At 50.5% G+C, this 7294-nt stretch overlaps 1 protein-coding gene across 33 annotated transcripts in view; it reads right to left on the bottom strand.

Moving 5' to 3' along the window:
* Nucleotides 1–2920: 2920 nt before the first annotated feature.
* RNASEH1 (ribonuclease H1) overlaps nt 2921–7294 on the bottom strand; it is a 28067-nt gene continuing 23693 nt past the window's right edge. For 7 of the 33 annotated variants that reach the window (XR_010123195.1, XR_010123194.1, XR_010123179.1 and 4 more), the window contains 2 exons: nt 7157–7272; nt 2921–5178 (listed from right to left, as the gene is read on the bottom strand). The gene's annotated coding sequence lies outside the window, so the exon portion shown is untranslated. Of the gene's footprint in view, nt 7273–7294 lie in introns of all 33 variants that reach the window. The other 26 variants (XR_010123170.1, XR_010123172.1, XR_010123192.1 and 23 more) reach the window with 10 other exon arrangements.

Below are 7294 nucleotides of genomic sequence, written 5' to 3'. Positions count from 1 at the left end.
AAAAGACAGTGGCTTTTCCGTATAAACAAGAACAGTTTCTAACAGCCTTAATAATTGCATTAAAAAGCAAATTAAGTTGGAACAAACTTAATATGCCCCAAAACTTTGCTGCCACCCTGTGCTTCTAACATTTGCAGAAATTTGGATACAGCGGCTCTGTTCATTTTGAGTCCGTGGCAAAACTCCGGGACACTCTTCCAAGGGCAGGATTTTCTAGCTCCCCATGCCTAAGACATTGTCTTTGGATCGAGTAGCATTATTTCAGCAGATCTAGGATCCTATTGGCCCCAGCATACACAATCACTTTGGGTGCCCCTAAGAAGGGCGAAAACAGCTCCACAATGGTGCGGTAACAGTAATGGGCATATACGACCCAGCAATTCCTCTCTATCCCTCTCCTGGGGTCTCAAGGACATCTAACTAGGGGTCCTTCCCTCCATCTTAGTCAAATCTTAGGGCAGATTCCATGATAACTGGTCCTCTTTCACTGTCTCTTTGTAGAAGAAATGTTTTCTCACTCCCACCCCAAGAAGAGAGCATTGCAGACCTTCCTCCTGCAGGTCTTCAGGTAGGTTCGGAGGACAAATGCACAGGGGAGGTGGCAGGAAGGGGATGCAGGACTCCCACTGCAAGCTACCCCATGGCATCACAGAGAGGTGCTGGGTGAGTCCCACCAAGGTCACTGCTACTAATGAGCCCCTTGCAGAGACCCTTCTAAGGGTGTCAGCAACACTGCCATGTTTTCACACGTGTCGCATTGAATCATGACAATGTGGCAGCCAAGGAGCTATGGTTGAATGGTCCAAGAATCTTTCCCAGAGCCTTTTAGAAGAAACTTAGGGCACTGCGTTGTAGGATATGTTGTGGAGAGAACCAGGTCACCTTTCACATGCTTTCCTGTTTTGATTCATTCTCTTGTTACCAATAATCTCAATACAATACCTGCCCAGTAGACTCTAAAAAGAACAAAAGGAAAACTTCTTACAATGGAAAGTGATGAACTCACAACTGCAGGCAGACCCTCAGGCACATGGGAGGGTGGCAGCCTTCTGCTGAAGGTGGGTGTGAGGTTGGTGAGTGAGAAATTAGAACTGAAATTCATATTGCAATGTTCTGTCCTTTTAGAAAGTCATACAATCTTCTGTGACTCTCTAGAAACGAGTGAGCTTCTTTTGCAAAGAAAAATGTGACAATAATGTTGAATTAGAGATGAATTAGCACATGAATAGAAGCAAGCCCCTGACAGTGTTTTAGAAAATTACAAATTGAATAAAGTTATTTACAATCCTGGAACAAACCAATGCGGAGAAAGGTGACTGGATCCCTTTGTAAACACGTGCGTTGCTTTCTCAGGGTGGAAGCACTGGGCCGTCACCGGTGCCACCCAAACCCGCACTAGACAGTGTCCAGCCATTTGCAGATACGCCTTGGAACGCTGATCCCTTGGCCCTCCAGGCAGCCGCACAGGGCCCGAGGTGGCCTGAGCTCCTGAACCAGGAGTAACTGCTCAAGGCTCCCGAGAGGGCGCTAAGCAGGACCGATAGTCACTGAAGATGTGCACGTTGGGAAACAGCCAGCCAACAGCATCCTGACGCACGTGTGTCCTCGTGCGGCCAAGGGTGCTGGCCACACCCAATTTCAGCAGCTGGCCCCAGACCATGAAGCACCTTCGGGACCAGGGCCTGGAGCTGCTGGGAGCTAGAGCTCAAGGCAGAAGAAGGAGGAGGACAGCTCAGATGGGGGGTGTTGGGAGATGGCTTGGTGGGTCTCTGGGGCTCAGCTCTGGGCAGTAGCCCAAAAGCTGTGTTTTGGAGACTGTTCGAGGCTAATATGCCCTTTTAGAGACTCATAAAGGAGTTGCAGGGTGAGTGACTAATAATGTATGTGTGTATTGCAATGGAGAGCTTTGATGCTATGAAAAAATTCTTGATATGGAAATGTTTGAGTGGATATAAAATCTAATTTCAACTTTACATTTGTCCTTAGAAAGGAAGGGCTGTTTAACATTTTCATCTATTTTTGCATACAAAGTTTCTTATCAATGGTGACTATCAAGAATTTGGGCCAGGCATGATGGCTCATGCCTGTAATCCCAGCACTTTGGGAGGCCAAAGTGGATCACCTAGGGTCAGGAGTTCCAGACCAGCCTGACCAACATGGAGAAACCCTGTCTCTACTAAAAATACAAAATTAGCTGAGCATGTTGGCGCATGCCTGTAACCCCAACAACTCAGGAGGCTGAGGCAGGAGAATCGCTTGAACCCGGGAAGTGGAGGCTGCAGTGAGCTGAGATGGTGCCATTGCACTCCAGCCTGGGCAGCAAGAGCGAAACTCCGTCTCAAAAAGAAGAAAAGAATTTGAAGAGGCCGGGTGGGCTGCTCACACCTGTAATACTAGTGCTTTGGGAGGCCAAGGCAGGAAGATTGCATGAGCCCAGGTGTTAGGACCAGCCTGGGCAACAAAGAGAGACCCTGCCTTTACAAAAAATTTAAAAATTAGCTAGGCATGGTGGTACACACCTGTAGTTCCAGCTACTCAAGAGGCCGAGGTGGGAGGATTGCTTGAGCCCAGGAGTTCAAGGCTGCAGTGAGCTATGACTGCTCCACTGCACTCCAGCCTGGATGACAACGTGAGGCCAAAAACAATTTCAAGAGATCATCATTAAAAAGCTATGGTTGGAAAGTCTACAGCTATTTTAATTATAAACCTGATAGGAAAAAGTTATGTTTCCAGAAGCTGCTCATTAAATGTTTTGAAGAGTGCTTATTTGGAAGTTGTATACAAGTTTTCTACCTATGGTCTTTGGTCTTCCCTAATACTTTGTACTTTATTTGTGCTATAAGTACAGTTGTTGTAGAAGCCCAAATACCAGGTTCACGTACCTGCTGTGTAGCTGAGGCCGAACACTGCAACACAGGTGTCTGGACACAGAGAAAGGTTTATTCCATTTGGCCAAAGCAAGAAGACAAGACAGCAAGATTTCTTACATCCCCTTGACAAAGAGATAAAGAGAGGGTTTTTATGCAGCTGACGAGCCAGGGAGGGGAGTTTCGGGGAATGGAGGGAAAGTCCGTGTGTCTTCCGTGTTGGCTACCACTTCGAGCAGCCAGACCTGCGGGTGTCAGCACCTGGTCGCAGCACTTTCAAGGCATTCGCTCCGTCTGCAAACATTTCTCATGACCCTGACGTTATCGCCTCCCGTTTGACAAAGAAACAGTAGATCGGCAGTTTATAATCATGTTGTGGGAACAAGAAATAATGGGTACAAAGTGAGTGGTTCACAGGTGCCAGCCAGAGAGGGCCCGATCAGAACGTTCATTACTTCAGTCACTCACTGAAACATGCTGAGTGCTGAACTCCCAAGGGGCCCCGTTACTCAGCCTCGCATCCCTTGATGGGGATAGGTTCTAGGGAAGGTGTCCTTAGGTGATTTCATACCCCTAGATGGTACAGCGCACTACACACCCGGGCCACGTGGCACAGCCTATGGCTTCTGGGCTATAAACCTGTACAGCAGGTCACTGCTCTGAATCCTGCAGGCAACTGTCATGCAGTGGTAAGGATCTGTGTATCTAAGCACAGGAAAGTTACAGCAAAAACACGCTATTATCATCTGACGAGGCCACTGTTGAATATGCAGTGCATCGTTGACAGCAATGTTGCTGTGCAGTGCGTGATTACATGTAAAGAATTTAGTAAAGTGTTCACTGAGGCCCAAAGAGATGCACCCAACACCACCCTCCACTTGGTCCTGATGTGCTGTAGAAATCATATTTTCTAGCCATGCCCTGACATTATAAAGGCTGGGAGGCACCGCACTAAGAGGCATGGAGGCGCTCTCCCACACAGACAGGACTGATGGAGCTGCTCGCCCTTCGGGCAGAGCAAGGCGAGAACCCAGGCCTCTGTGCTCACAAAGGAGCCGATCATGCTGCCTCAGGGGAAGGGAAAGGACGCATAAAATGTCACCCAGGCCTTTTCTCCAAAGAGAGCCGCGAGGCTTCCTCCTTCCTCACACTGCCCTCTCAGAGCTCACCTCTCCGGGCACATCCTGCTGCCAACAAACATCTTGCAAGCACTGACTGAGCCCCGGCCAGAAGTCTGGTTCTGTTCCAAGAGGTGGGAACCAAGAAGGGAGCAGAGAGAGAAAACTTCTGCCACAGGGAGTTTATTTTCTAGGTAGGGAAACAGACGAAAATACATGCAAATAAAACAAGCAGAAAGCAGGCCACTGATGTGCTGGTAAATGTTTCACAGCAGCTCTGGGGGATGGCGGCCCCTGACCTGCAGCACTGGCTGATTTCTGCGGTGTGAGTCCTCCCACTACAGCCACCTCCAAACTCCCTGTGTGAAGGCACTGACCATGGAGCAGGGAAGGGGCCTCACTGCTGGCTCTCCTGGGCTGCTACAAGTCGGCTCAGGCGCATTTGATAGTTCCACAGTGACAAGTTACAGGAAGAAGGAAAGTGAGCCAGGAGTTGCAATGTTTACGGGGAGAGATACATTTATGGGGAGAGATATGGGAGGTCTCACTAAGAAAGTACCATTTGATGGCAGAGCTGCTGTGGAAAACAGGATGCCTGCTCCTCCGAGAGCCAAACAGAATGACCACATGACCCCGCAATCTCCCCTCCACGTACCTCCCAAACGGTACAGGGACCCAAACGGGCAGGGGTACTCCCCTGTTCACAGCAGCATTCTTCACAAAGCCCAAGAGGCAGAGACAATGCAGGGTCCGTGAATGACGACTGGATAAGCAAAGCGTGGTCCCTCTGATAGTGGCAGAAGACAGATTCCTAGGCAGACTGGGGCAGGTCCCCAGTGAAACCCGAGCTTCAAGCCAAAGACAGCCTGAAGCTGGAAAACCAGGCTGCCAGTTCCAGGTGAAGTCCACGACCTTTTAGCCAATCAAATGGTGATTTTTTTCTAGGCCCGCCCATGGACCAATCAGCACACACTCCCCCATTCTGAGCCCATAAAAACCCTGGACTCAACCACACAGCGGGGACTACCGCCTTTGGGTAGAGACTACTCACCTTCAGGTAGTGGCTGCCCACTCTCAGGTCCCCTCGACACTGGGAGCTGTTCCATCGTGCAAGAAAAGTTTTTTCTGCCCTGCTCACTCTCCAGTTGTCTGCATAACCTTATTCTTCTGGATGTGGGACAAGAACTTGGGACCTGCAGAACAGTGGGTGTCAAAAAAGGCTGTAACACTGTAACCCTCCCTCCTGCTTGCTGAGCAATGGAGGAGAAGAAACTGCTGGGTGCCACACACCCCCGTTTGCTGAAGTTGCGGGCGGCAGGAATGAACTAGAGCTGTAGTGCTTCCTGAGAGCCCAGACTTCAGACTCCCTGAACCAGGGCTGTAACACGCCCTGCTCACCAAGTCACAGGTGGTGGGAACGGTTGAGCTGTGACACCCTTGGGGCTCTGCGGTTCCTGGTGTCTCCGAGTTTTGGGTGCCACCACGTTCCCCTCATCCAGACACCGGTGCCCAAGGCAGAAGCAGGTTGCGGCACGCCCGGCCCAAACGCCAGCTGAGCGCAGATCCTGTGGCAAGCGTGGGATCTGGGCCGGGGTGCAAGCGGAGCACAGCCCACTGGGCCGAATGTGCAGAGTACCTCCAGCAGTGATCCTTGGGCCGAGTGAAGCCAGGCAGGGGAGCCGGCGGCCATGGAGGTCTCCGGCTGGTGAAGTGGCACTGAAAAAATCCTGTGCCACGTCCACACAATGGAGTATTCTTCAGCCTTAAAAGGAAGGGAATTCTCACACCTGCTACCACATGGAGGAACCTTGAGGACATTAGGGTCAGTGAAGTAAGCCAGGCCCAGAAGGACAAATCCTGCATGATTCCATTTATACGGGGTCCCTAGAGGAGTCACATTCATAGAGATGGAAAGCAGAACAGTGCTGCCAGGGGCTGGGGAAGGGGGCTGGGGAGTCCTTGTCCAATAGGAACAGAGCTTCAGTCTGGGAAGATGAGAAGTTCTGGAGATGGAGGGTGCTGATGGTTGTACAGCAGTGTGAGTGTACCTAATGCCACTGAACTGCACACTTAAAAACGGCTAAGATGGGCTGGCCGCAGTGGTTCACACCTGTAATCCCAGCACTTGGGGACAGTGAGGCAGGCAGATCACTTGAGGTCAGGAGTTCCAGACCACCCTGGCCAACATGGCAAAACCCTGTCCCCACTAAAAAAAAAACAAAAAACAAAAAACAAAACAAAAAAAAGCCAGGTGTGGTGGTGTGTGCCTCTAGTCCCCAGCTACTTGGGAGGCTGAGGCAAGAGAATCACTTGAACCCAGGAGGCAGAGGCTGCAGTGAGCTGTGATTGCACCACTGCACTCCAGCCTGTGTGATAGAGTGAGACTATCCTGTCCAAAAAAAAAAAAAAAAAAAAGTTAAGATGTTAACTTTATGTTATGTGTATTTTACCATAATTTTAGAAATCAATAATTTTTACAAAGAAAGTTCCATCTGAGTAAAGCCCAGGCAGTGGAACAGCAAAGCCCCTGAGGCAGGAGCGTTCCCAGCACGTTGAGGAACGGCAGAGGCAGGAGCGTTCCCAGCACGTTGAGGAACGGCAGTAAGAGCCGCATGGCTGGAGTTGGCAAGTGCAGGTGAGGTGTGGAGTGGGGACAGGGGGACACCTGTGGGTGTGGGGGAGGACTTTGCATTTTATTCTGAGAGGGACAAGGAAGTCATGGGAGGGTCCTGAGCACAGCAGCGACGTGATCTGACATGGTTTGAAAGTGCCATCCTGGCTGCTACCTGGAGAGGGAGGAGTTGGGGGAGAGAGGTGCGAACCCACCAGGAGCTCTGCACTAGTACAGGCAGGGAAGGATGCGGCCTGCAGTGGAGGTCAGGACTGATCAGACTAGAGATGTGTTGAAAATGGAACCAAAAGCCTGTGCTGGCAAACTGAACAGGGTGGGACACACAGCGGGGTCCAGGCGTGACCACTGTCAGTCTTGGCCACGAGAGAGCCAGCACCAGGTCCTGTACTGACCACAGACACGTCACTGCCCCAAGACACGGGGGTCGTGTGCTGCTCAGATGGTTAAAACAAGAAAAAGAACATCGCCAGCAGAGGGAGGGCCCAGAGACTAGAGAAAGGAAAGGACTTGTGGAAAAATACTAATTTCATTGCACTCACAGAGTAGAGGATTTTAAAAGAATGACGTGTGTGGCTTTATCTGGTGAGTCACGTGTCATACAGTGAAGAGTGGTCGGCCTAGAGTCGGAGGAGCTGACTCGGCTGCAGTTTCCTCCCTGTAAAAATAAAACAAATGGG

This window comes from Pongo pygmaeus, chromosome 12 (genome assembly GCF_028885625.2).
Source record: "Pongo pygmaeus isolate AG05252 chromosome 12, NHGRI_mPonPyg2-v2.0_pri, whole genome shotgun sequence".
NCBI lineage: Eukaryota > Metazoa > Chordata > Mammalia > Primates > Hominidae > Pongo > Pongo pygmaeus.
This window is presented reverse-complemented; position numbering and strand designations above follow the sequence as displayed.